At 36.6% G+C, this 22,253-nt stretch overlaps 1 protein-coding gene, 1 long non-coding RNA gene and 1 pseudogene across 2 annotated transcripts in view; 1 reads left to right on the forward strand and 2 right to left on the reverse strand.

Annotated features, from left to right (window-relative positions):
- Positions 1-22,253, reverse strand: part of LOC139815808 (uncharacterized) — a 111,326-nt gene that overhangs the window by 4,322 nt on the left and 84,751 nt on the right. The window lies entirely within an intron of this gene.
- On the reverse strand, positions 15,403-19,329 carry LOC139816414 (brefeldin A-inhibited guanine nucleotide-exchange protein 1-like; annotated as a pseudogene).
- LOC139815814 (uncharacterized) lies at positions 19,409-21,890 on the forward strand. Its single transcript, XR_011732831.1, has 3 exons — positions 19,409-20,870; positions 21,106-21,241; positions 21,338-21,890. It is a non-coding gene; the product is annotated as an uncharacterized lncRNA (long non-coding RNA).

A 22,253-nucleotide genomic window follows, 5' to 3' on the forward strand; every position in this document is an offset into this window, starting at 1 on the left:
TTTAATCAGACAGACAGACAGACTGGACTGACTGACAGACAGGCAGACCGGTTTTCTTACATTTTGAACTTTTGTTATACAAAACTTTATATAAAGGTTAGGTCAACTTTCTTACTATAACATTCTTTTTCACGAATATTTTGTAAACATCATATGCATATTAGCATATATGCGCATGCACGCACACACACATACACACACACACACACACACACACACACAAATTTTGTTCTTTGACATAGTGTAAAATATTGCAAAATGTTAATAATTTTTAAAGTAATTTAAATCGACCGTGACTGGCAATATATAACGTCTTTTCGATATGAACATTGAAAAACTGTGAGCCAACTTGGTTTGTCGGATTCACACAGCACTTTTTTTCCGGATCAATCATCGAGACATTATTAATTTTGACCATGGTTTTGGTCAGTTGATGTAATTTCTAAATTAAATAGTTTTTAAATTTATTGCGAAAATATTACCCCAGCCAGGGTTTGAACCTGGAACCTCCCGTATTCCGTGCGGGCGTCGTCATAATTCGACCACTGAGGCTGTAGTAATATTCATCGCAATAACAACTATAAGATGGAGCACCGATTACTAGGTCGACGGTGTATAATAAACAGAATAATAAATTTCTTTCGCCAGTATATAGAATAACAATTAAAGTAATTTAAATCGACCGTGACTGGCAATATATAACGTCTTTTCGATATGAACATTGAAAAACTGTGAGCCAACTTGGTTTGTCGGATTCACACAGCACTTTTTTCCGGATCAATCATCGAGACATTATTAATTTTGACCATGGTTTTGGTCAGTTGATGTAATTTCTAAATTAAATAGTTTTTAAATTTTATTGCGAAAAATATTACCCCAGCCAGGGTTTGAACCTGGAACCTCCCGTATACCGTGCGGGCGTCGTGCCAATTCGACCACTGAGGCTGTAGTAATATTCATCGCAATAACAACTATAAGATGGAGCACCGATTACTAGGTCGACGGTGTATAATAAACAGAATAATAAATTTCTTTCGCCAGTATATAGAATAACAATTAAAGTAATTTAAATCGACCGTGACTGGCAATATATAACGTCTTTTCGATATGAACATTGAAAAACTGTGAGCCAACTTGGTTTGTCGGATTCACACAGCACTTTTTTTCCGGATCAATCATCGAGACATTATTAATTACATCAACTGACCAAAAACCATGGTCAAAATTAATAATGTCTCGATGATTGATCCGGAAAAAAAAAGTGCTGTGTGAATCCGACAAACCAAGTTGGCTCACAGTTTTTCAATGTTCATATCGAAAAGACGTTATATATTGCCAGTCACGGTCGATTTAAATTACTTTAATTGTTATTCTATATACTGGCGAAAGAAATTTATTATTCTGTTAATAATTTTTATTTTTTTAAAGTTTTTTTAGAATTTAAAATATAAGTAGTATCTTTGTAAAAGATAAATACGCAATCCTTTGTCTATTTAACATTAAACTGAAAATTATGCATATTTGCAGCGTGTAATAATACTTAGTAGTATAGTCATTAGTAATGTAATGGTAGTACATACAGTGTCATAAGCGTCTGTTCCTACGGTATTGATTTTAATAACAATCAGAAGCGTCTGTTCTGACGGTACTGGCATTTACGATAAAAATTTATGGAAAATATTAATAATAATATTTTAATACAGAAAGCTGATGCGTCTATTTAGACGGTACTGGCAGAGTAAGTGTCATAAGCGTCTGTTCCAACGGTATTGATTTTAATAACAATCAGAAGCGTCTGTTCTGACGGTACTGGCATTTACGATAAAAATTTATGGAAAATATTAATAATAATATTTTAATACAGAAAGCTGATGCGTCTATTCTGACGGCACTGGTTTAAAAAATTACACAAGCATATGTTGTGATTATACTGGCCTCTAATAATAACAATATAAATGTCAAAGGCATCTATTTTGACACAGGCTAGTTACCTGCAGTAATATAAAACCTGAAGCGTCTATTCTTATATACTTAGTTTTTAAATAAAATAAACAAAGGATTGCTGTCATATGTACATTATTCTTTTAAACTTATTTCATATCGACTCAACATTATTTTCGACTACACCAATTTTTTGTCAAGTGTTGTTTCATATATTAATATTTTTATTATTCTTTACAGGCGACAGGCTCTGAAGAGGCGTCAAGAAAATGACGCAGAAATTGCGGCAAGTACGGACAACGAATCCATCAATTTCCGAGAATCAATGGTAACATTGCCCGATATGATGGATTCAAACTGCAATACCGAAGTAACGCAGTGTCCGTCGCAAGAAAATAAAGGTATGTGCAATTTAAATGTCGAAAAGTGCGATGATGATTATGACCTTGTCATCGATAATACGGGCCTTCTAGATACAAATCGTATCCAAGAGTGCATGCTTGAAGGCCGTAGCATTGTCGACATTTCATTTATGTTGAATGAGATCCACAGAACATTCGATAATCATGCGCGAGGAATAGAGTGCCAATTTAAAGATTGGAAACTCATAAAAGCTCGTCGCAAAGGGTTATTGACGCAGTTGTTCTTCAAATGCCAAATGTGCAATTATAAAGACAACATCTGGTCCGAACCTACAGAACCAGACATATTGGATATTAATAAAGCTGCTGTAGCTGCATCTATCACAACTGGAAATGGTTATGCCCAGTTGAATGAGCAATGTGCAGCTATGAATATTCCTAGTATGTCTGAGGTTACGTATATAAAATATCGCGAAGATCTAGTCGAAGAATTCGGAAAAACAGCCATGGAAAATATGATAAAGGCAGGCGAAGAAGAAAAACAACTCGCCTTAGACAGAAACGAAACTGTGAATGGTATTCCATATATAACTGTCGTTGCGGATGGCAGCTGGATGAAGAGATCGTACGGTAAAGCCTACGACTCACTTTCCGGTGTAGGTGCAATAATTGGTTATCGCACAAGGAAAGTTCTCTTCGTTGGCATCCGCAATAAATATTGCGCGATATGTGACATGGCTGAACGAAAGGGTTGCGCTGCGAAAACGCACAAATGTTATAAAAATTTTGATCGCAACGCAGCCTCTACAAGCATGGAGAGTGATGCTATTGCAGAAGGTTTCAAACTTAGCCTTCCGATGCACGGACTTATTTACAAAACGGTTATCGCCGATGGAGATAGTAACGTATATCACTCCATCATTAATAATAAACCGTACCAGGAACAGATGATAACGGTGAAAAAAATAGAATGCACCAATCATCTACTGCGTAATCTTTGTAAAAAACTGAAAGCCGTTGCTGAAACGACTCAGCCAAAAAGAATGCGTGGTTTTATTGAAATGCGAAAAGTTGTAGACAATAGCGTTTTAAAAATACGGAGAGAAGTGTTGCGACTAGCTTCTGAACGACAAAAACAAGACCAACCTCATCATTGTAAGGCTACAGAACTACGGAAAGACATATTAAATATTGCTAGTCACATATTTGGTGAACATAAACGATGTGAGGAACGCGGTCAAAAGTGCGAAATTGACGGAAATAAAAATTACGTACCACGTTTGAAACTGCATGGTCTATATGAAAGAATAGAAAGTGCTCTTATTTATCTCGGTGCTTATTCTGACAGCTTGCTCTTAAATTTAACCAATAATCCTGCAGAATCGTTTAATTCGATAATCTGCAAAGAAATTGGTGGAAAACGCATTCATTTTGGCAAACGAGGTTCGTACAATGCTAGAATTACGGGAGCAGTTCTGCAACATAATACGCAGCAAGTCCTCACGGAAGTTTATAAAGGCATGTCTAAAACTGTTCCTCCTACTGTCAAACAACTTGAAGAGCAACAGCAAAAAAAATTGCGAGAACCAGAGAATCTCGACAAAAAGATGGCAAACGAAAGAAATTTAAACGAGAATCAGGAACAGATAAATATTATGGCCCACAATCGCAAAAGCCAGATCTCCCATCTGATGTATTTGAACAAAATCGACAAAGGCATATGGAAAACTTGTTCGAGTATGGGAAAAATTGGGAACAAACTGAACGCGATACGAGACAACAAAGTGATTCCGAGCTGTGGTGTTCATTGAGACGTGTCATGTTGACAGCGTCCAATTTTGGAATGGTTTGTCGCATGAGAGCAACAACGTCTTGTGTAACAACAGTGAAGAATATTTTATATTCTTCGCCTGTTGATACCGCCGCCATGGCATATGGTCGCGTTCACGAACCAATAGCAAAAAAAGTTTTAGCCGCAAAACTTAACAAAGACATCAAACCTTGCGGCTTATTTATTGATCGCAAATATCCATACCTGGGTGCTTCTCCTGATGGACTCATTGATGACGATGGCTTAGTGGAGATTAAATGTCCTCATTCGGCCGAACATTTAGCAATAGAAGAAGCCATTAAAACATTACCCGCCTTGAAAAACATCTTTGATGCAAAAGACCCAGGTAAATTAAATGAAAAGCATCGGTTCTTTTATCAAATTCAAGGCCAATTAAACATAACGCAACGACAGTATTGCATTTTTGCCATATGGACACCGAAAAGCATGAAAATAGTGCACGTAGATAGAGACAATGCTTTTTGGGACAAGCATATGCTGCCTTGTCTAATACGCTTCTATAACGAATGCATGCTTCCGGAAATCTTGGATAGTCGCCACAACAGGCACATGGCAATAAGGGATCCGAGTTATATTAAAGAAGCACAGAAAGCAAGTAAAAAATTAAGTAGTCGAAAAACTATTGAGCAAAATGCAGTAAAGAGCGAAAATATCATTAATGAAATTAACGAAACGTTAAAATGTGACATTTCGCCGATGAAAACAGCAATTACCACTGCTATGATTGCTCAAGATATGGATCAGGATGATGATTGTACATATATTGGTACAAGCTACAAGCGAGATATAACCGAAGAGGATAAGGCAAGACGAATGATAAATTTAAATGAAGTTATTATACCTATTTCTATTGTGAGACAAAATGTCTTGTCCGGAGACGAACTAACGGACGAATCAATAGATGAATTTTTACGCATTGTGAGACAAAGTACTCCTTTTGAAACGCAAAGTGTACAGTATCAAGGATTGCCTGATTATATTGACGCTAGTAAGAGCGATTTAAGCTTACAAATAATTGGAGGAAAAAATCAATACTTTGCAGATGGAATTCAACACTGGCGATGTATATTTTGTGATGGCACCAAACTGTTCGTATATGACAGTATACCTGGCTGTACATACGACAGATTGGTGCTCAAGGAAAGAGAATATATAAAGCGTCGATATCCAAAAATAAGGCAAAGTGATATTATTTTTGAGAAAGTCGATGCACAACCAGACGGTACAAGTTGCGGAATTTACGCCGCAGCTTTTGCCACAACTGTAGCCTTAGGAGGCAATCCTTGTGATGAAAAATATTCCAAGGACGTAAAGTGCATGAGACAACACTTTATGAAAATTGTAGAGGGAGATGAACTGTTGCCTTTCACAAGATAAAAACATACGATCTAATATTATTTAGAAAGTTACGTACACTGTAATAATATTTAGAAAGATATTTGAATATCGAAAACATCTGGGTAAAAAAGTAAAAAAAAATAAAAATAAATGTCAGAAGCGTCTATTCGGACGGTACTGATTGTAATATAAATTAGATACGTTTATTCTGACGGTACTGACAAAATGTCAGAAGCGTATGTTGTAACGTTACTGATTTTTACAAATGTATCATTTGTAAATAAAATTCGGAGAGACGAAAAAAAGATATTGGTTGCGTTCTCACGGAAATGGGCGTTGGAGGGGCCCATAATACAAAAATAAAATAAAAGTAAATGTCAGAAACGTCTATTCGGACGGTACTGATTATAATAAAAATCAGATTCGTTTATTCTGACGGTACTGACAAAATTAATGCCAGAAGCGTCTGTTGTGACGTTATTGATTTTTACAAATGTATCATTTGTAAATAAAAATCGGAGAGACGAAAAAAAGATATTGGTTGCGTTCTCACGGAAATGGGCGTTGGAGGGGCCCATTTTATTATTCAAAATCACAATTTATAAATATACATAGATATGTATTTGTAGAAATAAGTTTGTTATATATATATATTCGGCTTTTTTTATATATTGGTCCGCTGTCTGAAAAATCATGTCTATGGGCTTTTGAATCTATACATATATATCGTATATGATGTAATTGTACGTCCGGTGTGTGTGTGTGTGTGTGTGTGTATGTATATGTAAAACATATAATTATTGTGTAGCACGTAATGCAATAATTAAATTATTTATTTCAAACAAATAATTTGTAAAATAAGTAATTTATCTGAGATTATTGTTTATTATTGAAAAAATTCGTGATTATTTTCGACCAATTATTAATTTTGAAATAAGTAGTAATTTATTTTTTACAAAATATTTATTATTTTTACAATAAAAAATTTATTTTTATTTTTTAATAAAAAATAATTTATTTTTTTCACGTAACTAATCATTTTTTTTTTTTTTTTTTTGAAAAAACGAAAAAAAAGGGAGAGAACCGAGAAGAAGAAAAGAAGCCTCATATGGAAAAGAGCGACAGGAAAGGCAGAAAGGAAGATCAGTGATCCTAACGAATAGGAAGCTCTGGATAGATGGGAAGAAGGTGAAATGGGATGAGGAGAGAGGTACATGGAGGAGGATCTGAAGGCTTTTTACGAGGAAGAGATATTATTGAATATAAATATTATAAATGTTATTAAATTGTTGTAACTACTTTCTAAAAATCCATATATTTTATTTTTGCATCGTATTATTGATTTTATTGTTAATAATAAAAATATTATTAATGTGTGTATATCCATATAAATATATATACCTATATAAGCAATTCTTGCTATTTTGTATGCACAACAATAAATAAATTAAATAAGAAATAGCTTGATCGAAATATGTTGATATTTATTGTAATATAATTACTTATTTCTGAAAATAAATATTATTTCTATGAGAGTTGTAAATATTATTTTTATTTCTCAAGATATTGTTTGCACGTGTGGTGTATGTGTGTGTGTGTATGTGTGTGTATGTGTGTGTGTGTGTGTGTGTGATAGATTTCTTTCTATAGACGGCATAAAAAAATCAAATAATATTATGAGCACGAAAAAATATACACGAAGAATTTATTTTGAGAATCAGAAATATTAAAAAAACGCGACAAAGTTTTTTTCCTTCCGGATGAAATTCCAACGTGCGCTTCTAAGGTCAACGCGCATCTTTTGCTAAACTAATGAATTCATACACGTTTTGCTGCCAGATTTTTATTGACGTGATACAGACGGGTGTACATCTGAGCCTCAATAAAGCGCGAGTTTAATCGTAAATCAATTATGCGAAAGATCTTATATCTTATATTCGTCAATAAAGTTATAAAATCTGCAAACAACGCAAAAATTTGCGCATAGTCCCTCGTGATCGAATATAAATGCATCGCGTCGCTTCGCTAATGATCGGATAAACACTTTCTCGAAAACGCAACAAAATATTTGCTCCACGAAATAAGCTCGCACAAATCGCATGTGACAAAACTGAAATTTAGCAATTATATGTAAAATCAAAAGCTATAAATTAGTTTTTTGTTTTGAACAAGAGAAGTTGAGACACGTAGCGATAAAATTGAATGAATTCCCAACACGATAAAGATAAGTTTAATAATTTTCTTCTACGGCTTTTGTTTCCTTTTTAAGAAATAGAGATGTTAAAAAAAATCAATATAAAGTAATATGTAACAAAAGTTTCTCTTGGTGTAAATTTTCAAAAAGAGGAAAGCAAGTTTGAAAGAATAATATGATGAATCAACATTCTCTGAATACATATTAGAAACCATTTATTTTTTCCCTACGCGTTGTGGGAAATATGACGGCTCCGTATAATTGTTAATTACCGCGAGACATATGCTAACGAACCGTCGGTCGTAAGCAAATTCCTCGAAACGTTCGCTACAAGAGAAAACGAAAACAATTTTGGGACAAGAACGGAAGCGTTCGTTTGATCGTCATCGTCGTCATCGTCTTCGTTTCCGAAAAGATGTACGTACTCCACTAAGTAAGATAAATCATAATTATTCTTGATATCAGCATTCGCGGCATCCTAAAGTCCCGCTGGATAAAAACTAGATACTTGTAGCATCCGAGTTTGATTTAGTCGGGCAACGTGAATAACACAGTTTCACGTTTGCCCGTCTCTGTGAAAAAAAACCGCGACGATTACCTTTTTCCTTTCTTTTCAAGTCCTATGTATACTTGTAAACTTATAAATGTATAAAAACGATTAGACAGTAACAGAATACAATTTCTTTATGATTCTCGAAATAATCTTTTTGGATTTCTAAGCACAAGAAAAGACATCTCTTTTGCTTATGTATTATTCGACAAATCATGCAATGATACCCTTCATGGAGTGCAGTAACGGCTGTCGCATACTGGCAATGGAAACGAAGACGAGGGCGAAAACGGATAAAAGATTGAAGCGCACTCGGAAGGGAAATGAAAGCACCGCGAGCTTCCTCTTCTCGACGGTCCTTCGACTTTATTCGCGAGGCAACGATACTTTATGCAAATATCCAGTATTCTGTATACAATCATAATTAGCTAATCATCCGTCGACGAAACATATCGCTTGCGAACAGCCACTTCGGCGTAAACTGCACGTTATGCGCGTTCTCGCGTATCTCAATCACTATGACAAGCAAATATATATAAAAAAAAACATTCTTTTTGAAACAGAAATTGAAATAAAAAAAGACATCTTTTGCGAGGTTGCTATTATATGCTTGAAAAATACATATGATATAAAGGCACAAAATAAAAAAAGTATGCAAAATTATTCTTATTGTTAGTACAAAGTAATCGGAGCATGATCCTGGAGACGTCCCATGTCCGTGATATCGTCATCGTGGACGGGGCCTGGGGCCCACAGAAAAAATAATAAAAATAATTTGTATGTGCGTATGCATATGTATGTGCGATTGCGTATGCGTGTGCGTGTGTATGTATATCTATGTTGAATTGCATTACTGGTTTTATGTAATATTATTTACTTTCGACAGTAACAATAAAAAAAATAATATATCATAATATATTTCATTTATATATGTATTTTCGTTTATATTTCCCAACATTTTATCAACGAAATATAATAAATAGAGTTTCTTGTCCTAAATAACATTACCGTTTTTCTTTCTTCAAAGATACCCTAGAATCCTAACACCACACTTCCAAAAAATCCTGATTTTACCATACTAAGTGTACGCTACCCAGTGTACTAAGAGAGAGAGAGGGACAAGGATGGAGAGAGAGAGAGAGAGAGAGAGAAAGAGGAATAAATGGGTGCATGCAAATTACATACATAGGAGAGAAAGGAATAATACGAGAGATATCTGTCCTTGTCTAACGAGGCATCTATACGACATATATCTGTCAAAGTTCGTTCTTTGAAACGGCTTTATAGATCGCAAAATTTTTTTACAGAAGTAAAGTATAGGTACTAATGAAGAGTTGTTCTTTCCATGTGCTCCCTAAGTTACATAACAGTTACAAACTGGTTTACTGGGATTATGTTATAATAATTAAGATTTTTATTCAGTTTTGTTATCTATACTGTTCATCAGCTGCCGTTACCCTCTACTCTGATGCTAAGACTGAGGTATATTTTTCTATATAAAGACAGAATAAAATTAGTTATATATAAATCAATACTATAAATTTAATATTTATTGCATTTGTTATAAAAGTTATTATTTTACCCCATCAAGAATGGATAGATCCTTTGAAAGAGTTTTACATCATTCATTTACATTACAAGAAAAAAATTATTAGAGGTGCAAGAGATGCAGTAAATTGCCAAGTCTAATAAGTACCCGCGTCAATACATACTATGTATACTAATTCACATTCTCAATTATGCTACTGTTATTATTTGTCATCAGACAATTATAAACATACACATAATAATTAGATACATATTATATATATATATACGCACATGTGTGCATAAGAATATATATAATTTATAAAAAGCGGGTGCTTATCAGCCTTCTGCTACAGACGGCCAGAAAGCATTTTCAAGTTCAGGCCGTATTGCTAAAGAATCCAAGACGCGGCAACGCCGCGCGGCGTTGCCGCGTCTATAGCATATGTCTCTCTACCGTGCGTCCGTGTGAGCAATTCAGTGGTGTGTGTACGTGTACGGACATACACCACTTCATAGAACCTGAAATAAGTTGGTAACACTGAAACCGGAGTTTCGCGTTGTCACCACGCGAGGTCTCCAATATCAGTTCGGCCTTTGCTTTAGTTGACAGAGTTGACATTACCGACGTCGAGGAAGTTTGGCCTTAGCTTTAGCATCCCCTTAAGGGGATCCTGCAGTGACTGGCGAACTTCCTCGATGTCGATAATGTCAACCTTTCTAATTTTGTTTTCCCTATATCTGTCTTTGTCTAACGAAATGACATCTGTCCTTTTTTCGATTGCTCGCCATCTTACGCAAGATCCGGCAACTACGGTTGCTGCTCTTCTTGTCATTTGCATCCGTATTTGCAACCGGAAATAAGTTGGCAATGCAAGTTCATATTTTTTAATTTACTATAGCTCAAACGATTGCTCCCTCAGAATCGACGATTGCTCCCCTTTTAAGATTATTATTTTTGAGATATTTAATAAAAAACGAAAAATTTCTAATTTTTATTGAAAAACATATTTATAATAACTCTATGCAACTTTATAGGGCATAGAACGATTGCTCTTTCATTGCTCCTTATTGTTCCATCATAATTTTAATGATTTATTGCATTTTTATTGAAAAAATAACAAATTAATAATCATTTCACTATCGGCCGCCTATTGTAACTATGGCTCGGCAGCGCATGCGCATGCTACCATAACTATGCGCATGCGCGATGGTATCTGTTAGAGCTTTTACGGATACCATAGCGCATGCGCGTATGGCTTCTGCTTTCTGCTCATGGCTCCTGCAATTTTATGTGCTTCCATCTTAACTATTTCTCGCTTTGCTCTATTGGGATTTTTAATCGCTCCATTCGTATAATTAATTTTGTATGATATTTTAGCAGAGAACTGTTTATTTTCTTGGAAAAATACATTTCTCACAGTCTTCTGCAAGTATATCCAACATAAAACGATTGCTCCTTAATTGCCCACCTGTCAGCATTGTGCATGAGCCCTTATTGACGTTAGGCTGAGTTTCCACGCGTCGCGTCATCTGTCGTTAAAGCCCCTTGCACAATGTCAGGCAACAGGCAATAGGAACAGGGAATAGAAATCAGAAATCATGTATAAATGCAGAATAAACAGTGATACAATCAATAGACACAGAGTTTCAGTCACGTTGGAAATTCTGTGCCTATTGCCTGTTGCCAACCAATCATAGCATTCGAACTTTTTAGGTTGTAATTAACGATTTTTTTAGTTATTTCCTGTTCCTATTGCCTGTTGTCTGGCATTGTGCAAGGGGCTTAACCAATCTAAACATCCCATTACAAATAATGTAATAAAATAAGATGTTTTGATTGGTCGCGACGGATAACGCGATGCGTGACGCCTTAGGCCGAGTTTCCACTGAGCGCGTCACGCATCGCGTTATCCGTCGCGACCAATCAAAACATCTTATTTTATTACATTATTTGTAATGGGATGTTTAGATTGGTTAAGCCCCTTGCACAATGCCAGACAACAGGCAATAGGAACAGGAAATAACTAAAAAAATTGTTAATTACAACCTAAAAAGTTCGGATGCTATGATTGGTTGGCAACAGGCAATAGGCACAGAATTTCCAACGTGACTGAAACTCTGTGTCTATTGATTGTGTCACTGTTTATTCTGCATTTATACATGATTTCTGATTTCTATTCCCTGTTCCTATTGCCTGTTGCCTGGCATTGTGCAAGAGGCTTTAACGACAGATGACGCGACGCGTGGAAACTAAGCCTAACGTCAATAAGGGCTCATGCACAATGCTGACAGATGGGCAATTAAGGAGCAATCGTTTTATGTTGGATATACTTGCAGAAGACTGTGAGAAATGTATTTTAGCTCTGGTAAATTAGCCGGTCAACTTCGACTTTATTAATTTTTATATTTTTTTATCGTTTGTTGGTCGTTTGTTGGTGATTGTTGGCCTAATTACAACGTTTGTTGGTTCTTAATTTTTTTTTAAATTTAAAAAAAAAATTAGCATTAAGTTAGCCGGAAAAATTTTATTTTTAATTTCAAAAAAGCCTAATCGATGCGTAATCGTTTGCTGATGATTGTTGGTCTAATTTTAGCGTTTGTTGGTTTATTATTAGTCTTAAAAACGAAAAAAAACGAAAAATTATCTCACATATTAAAGTAATCGAAGATTGGTTTATTTGCCTACGACTTAAGCTTTATTTCTATCAATTTAAGGCTAACATCTATAAAACTGCCATATGAATACGGGCCTTAACATCGGCAGAAAATCGCGAAAAGATAAAGAAACATGGTGGTTCGTGAGAAGCACACACACACACACACACACACACACACAACGGGGGGGTGCGAGGGGGGGCCTTCGGCCTCCGCTTTACAACATAAAGTACATGCTAAGTTGTAAAACGAAATTATAAAGTACATGCATGGGGGAGGGTGCAGGGGAGAAAAGCCTTTCTGTTCACGTGCGTTCACGCATGTAAAGGGGGAAGCACATAAAATTGCAGGAGCCATAAGCAGAAGGCAGAAGGCATATGCGCATGCGCTATGGTATCTGTAGAGCTCTATAAATACCATAGCGCATGCGCATATGGCTTCTGCCTTCTGCTTATGGCTCCTGCAATTTTATGTGCTTCCACCTTAAGTCCCCTTGCACCCCTGCATGCATGTGCTTTATAATTTCGTTTTACAACTTAGCATGTAATGTTGTAAAGCGAGGTCCACGCAGCCTACCGGCGGGGTGGGTGCGGGGGAGGGTGAGGCCGAAGGCCCCCCCCCGCGCACCCCCCCGTTGTGTGTGTGTGTGTGTGTGTGTGTGTGTGCTTCCCACGCAAACCACCATGTTTCTTTATCTTTTCGCGATTTTCTGCCGATGTTAAGGCCCATATTCATATGGCAGTTTTATAGATGTTAGCCTTAAATTGATAGAAATAAAGCTTAAGTCGTAGGTAAATAAACCAATCTTCGATTACTTTAATATGTGAGATAATTTTTAGTTTTTTTTCGTTTTTAAGACTAATAATAAACCAACAAACGCTAAAATTAGACCAACAATCATCAGCAAACGATTACGCATCGATTAGGCTTTTTTGAAATTAAAAATAAAATTTTTCCGGCTAACTTAATGCTAATTTTTCTTTTTAAATTTAAAAAAAAATTAAGAACCAACAAACGTTGTAATTAGGCCAACAATCACCAACAAACGACCAACAAACGAAAAAAAAATATAAAAATTAATAAAGTCGAAGTTGACCGGCTAAGTTACCGGAGCTATGTATTTTTTCCAAGAAAATAAACAGTTCTCTGCTAAAATATCATACAAAATTAATTATACAAATGGAGCGATTAAAAATCCCAATAGAGCGAAGCGAGAAATAGTTAAGATGGAAGCACATAAAATTGCAGGAGCCATGAGCAGAAAGCAGAAGCCATACGCGCATGCGCTATGGTATCCGTAAAAGCTCTAACAGATACCATCGCGCATGCGCATAGTTATGGTAGCATGCGCATGCGCTGCCGAGCCATAGTTACAATAGGCGGCCGATAGTGAAATGATTAATTTGTTATTTTTTCAATAAAAATGCAATAAATCATTAAAATTATGATGGAACAATAAGGAGCAATGAAAGAGCAATCGTTCTATGCCCTATAAAGTTGCATAGAGTTATTATAAATATGTTTTTCAATAAAAATTAGAAATTTTTCGTTTTTATTAAATATCTCAAAAAATAATAATCTTAAAAGGGGAGCAATCGTCGATTCTGAGGGAGCAATTAGGGAGCAATCGTTTGAACTATAGTAAATTAAAAAATATGAACTTGCATTGCCAACTTATTTCCGGTGTATTTGCATTACTAAAATAATTTTTCGATGGATCTTTTTTTGTACGCATTGAATCTTACTTCTACTTGCACGATATTATTCCTACATGTTTTCCCAAGGGCAGATGATAAAAATTATGTATGTATAAACTGCAGAATTTTTGTTTTAAGCAAATATTGTCGTCAGGTGACAGCTGCGTATGTGCCCAAATAAGTAACATTTTTAATTTTTTGGCGTTTTTGATATAAAATCGCGTTTTCTGCCCTAGATTTTTGTGCGTACTTTAATTCTAGACCAAAAACTTGCAATTCTGTAAAGCCAATTAAAAGATCCATCGAAAAAACGATAATGTCGGTAAATCATACGGCTGCAGGATCCCCTTAGGAAGCCTTTTTCAAAATATACGCGCATGAATATTTGTTAAATTCAACATTTATGGAAATTGTCGCCTTACCCAGATTAGGACAGACGATTCGTATGTATTTGACCGGAAATGAATGTCCGGGAAAGAATCTACCATATGAAATCGTTTGTATTTCGTATGAAGACTTTTGAAGTGCAATTGAAAAGGTTTGTGAGTCATTCGTTTAATTGTAATTAATTAATTATTTTTACACCATGCATTTAGCCGAAATAGATAAATTAATAAAAGTTTTTATACGGAATCGTTTGTATTTCGTATGAAGAGTTATGAAGTGTGATTAAAAAGGTTTGTGAGTCACCCAGATAATTTTAATTAAATATTTATAAACTCGGTAATTAGCCGAAATATAGATTTTTAGTTATTCATGTTAAAAGAAGAAGGCGCTAGTGTTCCCGAAGGTCCGTCTGCAATCAGAATTAATATAAACGTTTTAAACATTATTTTATAGTGAAATAAATAAATATACAGACCAATAAGCCTGTAATTATAAGCGATAGTTGCTAATTAAGTTTGTGACTCATATAATTCCATCTTGCAGAGGACCTACTTTTAAATTGAGCGCTTTTAAATGTATTATTATTATACTACCGATATCGATATATTATTAGTAATTTAATATTAAAGCTTGGACAGAGTGACGTAAACTAATTTGCTCATAGTATAACAAAGTATTATGCGTTTAAATTCTCGAAAGCTAGCTTCTTTGCTATATGCTCTCTCTTTATGTCGATCGATTCAGATAAAAATCTTTCTTTCTCTCGCGATATTCCTAGAGTAAAACTGTACAAAAACTCAACGAAAGTGGCGATATTTTTCACGGATCTAGTTCGAGTCTCGGCTCTTGGGGAAGGTACGCATGTAGAAAGAGTACGCCAACACAGTTTATCCTGCTAAATGGTTATCAATCTCTATAAGTTCTTTATTGTTTACACATAAATTATTAGTTATTTGTGCAACAAGTGCTGGAAGATGAAAATTCACGGGTGCGGAGTTGACGCACGAGCCGAAGGCGAGTGCGGTCACCGCACCCGGGAATTTTCATCTTCCAGCACGACTTGCATACCCTATTTTATGTTGCAAGTGCGTGGAAAGTGGCCTATCACGCGCGTGTAGCGTGCGTAATAGGCCACTTTCCATGCACGTGTGACATAAAGAATATTTAAACGTTTCTTTTTTTTCGATGTCCTGTGAAATTGTACAATAGAGTTACAAATAAAGATAAAGCCACACTTTACGTATAATCTGATTCAGTCTTTGCTAATGTTACATAATAACGCGTAAACGTAGTAATTATTTGGTAAATTAATCGACATTTAGTAAATCCGGCATCATGTGAGCTATCACCTTGAATTCAGCATCTTTTGCTGGTTGAAAGCTCTCACATACGGCACGTACTGTATGCCCTCTATTAGTATCACACATTACATCTTCATATATTGATTGTACACCGATTTCTATACGTGTGTATCTATGGAATTTTAATTTCACCGATGGACTCCTTCACGCTGGGGTCCAACGAGCTCAAGTTGAGATTGTTGGTCTGGTGCGAACTGGCAGAGTGTGCGAGATTACCGAAATTCGCCAATGGCGAGAGAAAGTACGGTTTTGACGGTGAGCCCAGCAATTGTGGCCGTACTCCAGTACCTATCAGCTGCGCCAATTCTAACTGGGAGATGCATTTGACGACATCGAGCCACGACCTGCCTAGATAGTTGCCATCGGTGTGAGCTACTGTGATGAGAGTCTTGATGGTATCGATGTTCTTCACCTTCATTTCCGTAATTGGTGAATTAGCCGTCAACAAGGTGAATCTTGCCAAAGCTTGTACATAGGCATCGCGCTCGAGGCTCATATGAAAGATGCAGGCGATACGAATGGCACATCTAAAATATATATAACATATAAATAATATAAAGCACGAAAGGCATAGCCGTATAAATCTATTTTCCTTCGTTTCTCCGATTTCTTCTCACCTGATACCGTCCAAGCAGAGCGACGCGATCTCTGAATCGTCGCAGTCTTGAAGTCCGACGCTGAACGCCGCGAGGAATGGCGTCCAGACCATTTTGAACATCGGCTGCATGTGTCCCAGATGCTTCGCCGTAGTGAATGATGCCTGAACATGACTGACAAATTCCATCAAATTCTTCGCCACCGTAGAAATTACTTCCATTTCCATGTTCCATAACAATCGTCGTTTCTTTTCACTAGATATCAGCTGTTTGCCGGCGAGCCGGCTATTATTAGGGTTCGACTTCATCTTAATCTCGTTGCCAGCGATTTCATCGTAGATCCTATTGGTAATTATTACATAATATTAATAATAATAAAATATAATTTAAAAAAATTAATAAAAATATACTAACAAAGATAAACTTAAATACAATAAAATTTTCTCAATATTAATAATTATATGTATGTAAAACATAATTTTTTAATTATAATTAACTTTAAAAATTGCTATACGTACTTGGATGTATCGTTCTTTGGTCATTTTGTTCTTAATATGCGGCGAGCGCAAATCGGTGGACAGCATTATAATTGAGAAGCCGAGAACGTAGGCTGTATCCGCGCTCGTGAAGAGGCCGTTGTTAGGGTTACACTCGCAATAGCGACTGGCAAACTTTTCGATTAGTCGGTCGATCTTCTGTGCCTCGCCGGGCAGCCGAAAGCCCTCCAGGAAATACTTGAGTGCGGTTACTAGATCGCGTTCGGCAAAGTTCATCTGATCGATGTAATGGTACATTACCTGTGCAAACGGTATAACAAAATTAGTCATTATCTTAATTAATTAACATAATTATCGCGCAATAATCATAACATGATTTAGAGTTGATCAACCATGGTCGCTATTTATGTCTATAATTAGTATAGTCTATTAATTTCAATTGTTTTCTCCTCGTCACCTGGTTATGATTATGGTCGCCCAGAAAGTCTCCAATGGCGGTTTTGTCGAGCCGCTCGTCCAGGTGCAGCCACCTGGCCACGTCCTCCGGCGAAGTACCGAGCAGTCCTTGCTCCTACAAGTACTGCACACCCTTGCCGGGCTTCCGACTAAAGATCTCGATACCGGCCTCCCATACCTCCTTTTGTTGTTTCTGTACTTCATACTGCTCCGGCGAGTCCGGCACCTCTTTGTTGCCAGTCAGACTGGAGACTGGAGTTGGCCGACGAGAGGCTGCCAGCGCTGCCGTAACGCGGTAGCGGGATCTCCGGCGTTGTATCCGGTGGATGTGACAATGGTTGCTGATCCGCTGGCACGCTGGGATTCACGTAAAGATCCCGACTCCACTCCACCATGCATTTCAGAATAGACACGAGGCACTCGAGACCACGGATGCGCATGGATTTCTCCTGAAAGAGCAAGACACTAATATTACAAACAAAACTTTATATTGTTTGTTTCGAAGAACATTCTCTGTTCCAAATAATACATTTATCCTGTCATCCTCTTTCTTATAACGCACCTGATTTGGCGATGCACCTAGCTCCAGAGCTTGACGACCTTGAGCAATCTTAGAGAGATCATTGACGAGCTTCTCGAAGAGATTCGCTGCTGAGAGATCGCAATCGTAGTTAACGTAGATGTCGACGACGCTCTGGGCATCCGCACAGATCCTCGTAAGCGCCTGTATGACCATCCACTTGTGCTCAAAAGAGCTGCTACAGGTCTCGAGGATGTTCATAAAGATCTCCTTAAAGAACACCTCAATCTGCATCTTGAGGTGCATCTTGAAACGGGCGAGCAGCGCCAGGAACAGTGCTAACGACAGCTCGAACACTTCCGGCACCAAAGACACGCCATTCTTCGACAGCGCGACACACAAGTACTGTTTAATGGCGATAACAAACATCTCGTTAGAGCGCAATATTGGACCGGCATTCTGCAAGATTCCCAGAAGTAACTGAAGCGACAAGATTTTGGAACGGAGCTCGTGCGATATTGGATCGGGAGTGTCGTACGGCAGCGGTTTCATAGAGAGCTTGCAGAGAGCGCGAAACACCAGGACTGCATCATTTTGCAGCACATGGGTGAATTTTGCAGTTATCATGTTGTCATTCTCAGCGGCTGCCTCGTCACCGTTGTCCTCCGGACTGCCGTTCTCCAAACTGACTTCCTCTTCCAATGGCACCACGGATTTTACCACATCATCAAGAATACTCTTGACAATTGTTTGAGAATCAATGTTATCATTACTAGGAGCATTCTTTGGACTAACCTCGGCTTCAGTTTCGCCGTTTGCTATGACAGAACCCTCCTGCTGATGTTCCCCATCAAGTCTCACGATCTCTTCCTCCGCCTGAGTCTCCATTCGCGCGAAGATCACGTTGATCATCTGCGTGAGAGTCGCACGGGCTGTTGTTTGATTCACCAGGTTGCGCGATGCCAAGTAAACGTTGTAAACAGTACGAATTGTTTAATAACAGTACCTTACTCTCGTGTACCTCCACATGCTGGCTTGTCATTACAGTCAGCAGAGCTTTAATAATCTGCAGCTGCACACCCTTATTGATCTGTGGACCGGTGAAGCAACCGCAGATTGTCTCGACAATGCGCACAATCAGCAGCTTGTTAAGCTCCGTTGAATCAGGCACATTGCCAGTGAGATGGCTATATGCGACTTCTGCAGGCAGTCCAGTGCTGTGTCACCACAATCCGTAGTGACTAGCTCTGACATACTGATTCAAATGGCAAGAAGTACTTCTCAGCGGTAATGACATTTGAGTCGCTCAATTGGGCTGTGGCAGGGCGTTTGAGATAACCTCTTCACCCTGCACAGCTGGTACATCTTTGATCTCGTTACGGAGGTCCTCTGCAAGACGGAATTATGAGTCACAAACTTAATTAGCAACTATCGTTTATAATGGTAAATCTGAAGGAGAGCTCCCTCCTCACCGATTTCGCTGAATTTAGGCTTAATCGACGCGTTTTTGCACAAAACGAACGAATCTGGCAGAAAAAAGCCCCGCTCTGCCCCGCGAAGCGAGATATTAACTGTTAAAGTTGACGACTATCAGGTTATGAGACCTGTCATACCGACGCGATGTAGCGACTACGGACATGCTCCGTGACCACATGCGCGCATGTCCCGTGGTCACGTGATGTACTTGAGCGCTCAACCTCAATCACATGTATATTATATATTGTTCTGTGCAATTCAAAAATATTTATAATGCCATATTCAGTAGAGCAATTATGTAGTAATCCGTGGCTACTGGTTCAGGATGTTGTTGGCGATGCAAAAACATGGCCCAAATTCATCCGAAAAATGTTTTGGGATAAAAATCTAAAAGATCACAATAGAATGATTCTTGTCAATTTTTCATATCTAAATGCAGTATCCGAAGATTTGTTGCACGATATATTAACTTTTACGTTGAAAAATGCGTATACAGCGGAAAGGAAGCGCAATATTAAGGATAGATTTAGCTATTTAAATTTAGCTATTTAAATTTAGCTATTTATCACGAGGTAATTGTTTTAATTTTAATTGATATATATATATCAAATAAGTATTAATTACGTTTTTTATAATTTGTAGCAATTCGGACATATTCGACGCAGCCGTGTATACAGTTATCACGTTTATTTTAAGGAAATGTTAGATCTCAACTATAATCTAATTAATAAATAATAAAATTTAATATATTGTTTTCAAGTTTGTGGTTTTGATTACAACAGAGAATATTTTGGAACACAAATTATTTCTGTTACAGATATTAAGCGTTGAAGTTAACGAAACAGAAATAAAATTGTTAAAGCAGAGAATTGTTGGTATATGAAAAGTTCATATTTACATGTACTTTTCATATACCAACTATTATATTCTCTGCTTTAACAAATTATTTCTGTTACAAATATTAAGCGTTTAAGTTAACGAAACATAAATAATTTGTTAAAGCAGAGAATAGTTGGTATATGAAAAGTACACATAAATATTTACTTTTCATATATCAACTATTCTCTGCTTTAACAAATTATTTATGTTACAGATATTAAGTGTTGAAGTTAACGAAACAGAAATAAAATTGTTAAAGCAGAGAATAGTTGGTATATGAAAAGTTCATATTTACATGAACTTTTTATATACCAACTATTCTCTGCTTTAACAAATTATTTCTCTGTGACCTTCTTTTGCATGCGCGTGCGGCTACGGAGCATGCGCATGTGGCCGCAGGGCATGTTCGTGGTCGCTACCAGTCGCTACATCGCGTCGTCGGTATGACAGGTATAACCTGATAGTCGTCAACTTTAACAGTTAATATCTCGCTTCGCGGGGCAGAGCGGGGCTTTTTTCTGCCAGATTCGTTCGTTTTGTGCAAAAACGCGTCGATTAAGCCTAAATTCAGCGAAATCGGTGAGGAGGGAGCTCTCCTTCAGATTTACCTTTATAATTACAGGCTTATTAGTCTGTATATTTATTTATTTCACTATAAAATAATTTTTAAAACGTTTAAACCCCTTGCACAATAGGCGATAGCGATAGCGATAGCGACAACGACAAGGTTGCCGACAAAGGTATAGCTTTGTCGCAACCTTGTCGTTGTCGCTATCGCCATGGTGTAAAGAAAGTAAGGTGTGCTATTACGCAGGTTTTTGAACAGCCAATCAAATTTTGTTCCAGCGGCCGCCATTTAGTAGTGGCAAATTAAATTGACATATCACACTCATTTTTATACAATTTGCATAAAATTAATAAAAGGATAAAATAAAGGAAGAAAATAAAATGTACGTTCAATATGCATATATTATATAAAATTGTAATAAAAAAATTAAACATTTACATAAAGAAAATAATAATAAATTTAAAAAATTTTTTTTCAGATGAACAAGTAACGAACGGAACATTTTATTACGAACGTATATATATTAAATATACATATACAATATGTATGGTCAAGTATAATAAAATAAATGAAACAATGAAAAACCAATAAACACAGTTATTTACTAATAATATAAAACGTGAATAAATATTAATATTTTTTGTGTTTGTCACTTTTTTCATTTTTTTCTGAGTGTCCTGCTCCCAGAACAGATTGCATCCATAAAGCCTCTTTGTATGCATTTGCATGAAAATGAAGCGAACAGATACGAGCTACACATATATGTACAAAATATTTATTATTTTTATTTATTTATTTATTATAGTATTAACAAATACATCAAAATAGAAAGTGTTTTTGTTTAACATACCATTTTTTACATTAATATTTTTATTTCCGCAGATAACTTTCCATTGCTCACTCATTACTGGATCTGCAGGAAATCTAAAAAATCTGAGATATTCAGATCCCTTTTTCCCCGTATAACTTCGGCAACTTTTTACTGCACATGAAGGCATGTTAATATACTTTTTACTCGCGTAATTGCCGGGTACTGCAGCACAGACGTCTAAAATTAAGGTTAAGTGTCTTTCAACGTAAACATACGAATTTAAAAATGGAGGCGGTTGGTACAATGCGCAGAACGATACGAAAACGCGTCCTCGGTATGAGCACACCTTACTTTCTTTACACCATGGCTATCGCTATCGCTATCGCCTATTGTGCAAGGGGGTTTATATTAATTCTGATTGCAGACGGACTTCGGGAACACTAGCGCCTTCTTCTTTTAACATGAATAACTAAAAATCTATATTTCGGCTAATTACCGAGTTTATAAATATTTAATTAAAATTATCTGGGTGACTCACAAACCTTTTTAATCACACTTCATAACTCTCCATACGAAATACAAA

The sequence above is a fragment of the Temnothorax longispinosus genome, chromosome 7 (assembly GCF_030848805.1).
Source record: "Temnothorax longispinosus isolate EJ_2023e chromosome 7, Tlon_JGU_v1, whole genome shotgun sequence".
NCBI lineage: Eukaryota > Metazoa > Arthropoda > Insecta > Hymenoptera > Formicidae > Temnothorax > Temnothorax longispinosus.